Below are 2,500 nucleotides of genomic sequence, written 5' to 3'. Positions count from 1 at the left end.
AGAGACAGAGAGACAGAGAGGTAAAAGTATAATTAGTAACATTACATTAGGTTACTGTAACGACATAACTAGAATGAGATTCTATTTCTATGGCTGTAATATTACAAAATAACATTAAAGCTAGAATCCTTTGAAACAATAACAAAGCGTTTTTCACTTTTTCTTGCTAAAAAGCTGAGGGATGGGCCTGGAATAATGTAACCACTCTCAAATTCATAGACGGAGCAATAGATTCAAGGACTGACCATCCATGATATCAACGTCATAGTATTAACAATGTGTGTTTACATGTATGTTTTTTTTTTTTATACAAAGATTGGAGTAAAAGAAGCTCCTATTTGGGGTTCTGATGGGGTACGACAGTTGAACTAAGCTCATGAGGAATTTATAAGTGATATTCTTCAAGAATCAATGGGTATAAATCATTCAAGTCAAAAATGGATGTAGCAACTAAGGATTATAGCTTTAAAGTTATGCCTGTGTCAAATCAAATCAAATCAAATTTTTTTGGCCACATGTGCCGAATACAACAGGTGCAGACATTACAGTGAAATGCTTACTTACAGCCCTTAACCAACAGTGCATTTATTTTTAATAAAAAAGTAAATTAAAAACAACAACAAAAAAGTGTTGAGAAAAAAAGAGCAGAAGTAAAATAAAATAACAGTAGGGAGGCTATATATACAGGGGGGTACCGGTGCAGAGTCAATGTGCGGGGGCACCGGCTAGTTGAGGTAGTTGAAGTAATATATACATGTGGGTAGAGTTAAAGTGACTATGCATAAATAATTAACAGAGTAGTAGCAGCATAAAAAGATGGGGTGGGGGGGCAGTGCAAATAGTCCGGGTAGCCATGATTAGCTGTTCAGGAGTCTTATGGCTTGGGGGTAGAAGCTGTTGAGAAGTCTTTTGGACCTAGACTTGGCACTCCGGTACCGCTTGCCGTGCGGTAGCAGAGAGAACAGCCTATGACTAGGGTGGCTCGAGTCTTTGACAATTTTGAGGGCCTTCCTCTGACACCGCCTGGTATAGAGGTCCTGGATGGCAGGAAGCTTGGCCCCAGTGATGTACTGGGCCGTACGTACTACCCTCTGTAGTGCCTTGCGGTCGGAGGCCAAGCAGTTGCCATACCAGGTGGTGATGCAACCAGTCAGGATGCTCTCGATGGTGCAGCTGTATAATTTTTTTAGGATCTGAGGACCCATGCCGAATCTTTTCAGTCTCCTGAGGGGGAATAGGCTTTGTCGTGCCCTCTTCACGACTGTCTTGGTGTGTTTGGACCATGATAGTTCGTTGGTGATGTGGACACCAAGGAACTTGAAGCTCTCAACCTGTTCCACTACAGCCCTGTCGATGAGAATGGGGGCGTGCTCAGTCCTCTTTTTTTTCCTGTAGTCCACAATCATCTCCTTTGTCTTGGTCACGTTGAGAGAGAGGTTGTTATCCTGGCACCACACGGCCAGGTCTCTGACCTCCTCCCTATAGGCTGTCTCATCGTTGTCGGTGATCAGGCCTACCACTGTTGTGTCGTCGGCAAACTTAATGATGGTGTTGGAGTCGTGCCTGGCCATGCAGTCATGGGTGAACAGGGAGTACAGGAGGGGACTGAGCACGCACCCCTGAGGGGCCCCTGTGTTGAGGATCAGTGTGGCAGATGTGTTGTTACCTACCCTTACCACCTGGGGGCGGCCCGTCAGGAAGTCCAGGATCCAGTTGCAGAGGGAGGTGTTTAGTCCCAGGATCCTTAGCTTAGTGATGAGCTTTGAGGGCACTATGGTGTTGAATGCTGAGCTGTAGTCAATGAATAGCATTCTCACGTAGGTGTTCCTCTTGTCCAGGTGAGAAAGGGCAGTGTGGAGTGCACGTAGGTGTTCCTTTTGTCCAGGTGGGAAAGGGCAGTGTGGAGTGCAATAGAGATTGCATCATCAGTGGATCTGTTGGGGCGGTATGCAAATTGGAGTGGGTCTAGGGTTTCTGGGATAATGGTGTTGATGTGAGCCATGACCAGCCTTTCAAAGCACTTCATGGCTACAGACGTCAGTGCTACGGGTCGGTAGTCATTTAGGCAGGTTATCTTAGAGTTCTTGGGCACGGGGACTATGGTGGTCTGCTTGAAACATGTTGGTATTACAGACTCAGTCAGGGACATGTTGAAAATGTCAGTGAAGACACTTGCCAGTTGGTCAGCACATGCTCGGAGTACACGTCCTGGTAATCCGTCTGGCCCTGCGGCCTTGTGAATGTTGACCTGCTTAAAAGTCTTACTCACATCGGCTACGGAGAGCGTGATCACATAGTCATCCGGAACAGCTGGTGCTCTCATGCATGCTTCAGTGTTGCTTGCCTCGAAGCGAGCATAGAAGTGGTTTAGCTCGTCTGGTAGGCTTGTGTCACTGGGCAGCTCGCGGCTGTGCTTCCCTTTGTAGTCTGTAATAGTTTTCAAGCCCTGCCACATCCGACGAGCATCAGAGCCGGTGTAGTACGATTCAATCTTAGTCCT

The 2,500-nt window shown here is 46.4% G+C and overlaps 1 protein-coding gene across 4 annotated transcripts in view; it reads right to left on the bottom strand.

Moving 5' to 3' along the window:
- Positions 1 to 2,500, bottom strand: part of nbeaa (neurobeachin a) — a 231,892-nt gene that overhangs the window by 9,677 nt on the left and 219,715 nt on the right. The gene's annotated exons all lie outside the window — the stretch shown is intronic.

The sequence above is a fragment of the Coregonus clupeaformis genome, chromosome 27 (genome assembly GCF_020615455.1).
Source record: "Coregonus clupeaformis isolate EN_2021a chromosome 27, ASM2061545v1, whole genome shotgun sequence".
Lineage (NCBI taxonomy): Eukaryota > Metazoa > Chordata > Actinopteri > Salmoniformes > Salmonidae > Coregonus > Coregonus clupeaformis.
This window is presented reverse-complemented; position numbering and strand designations above follow the sequence as displayed.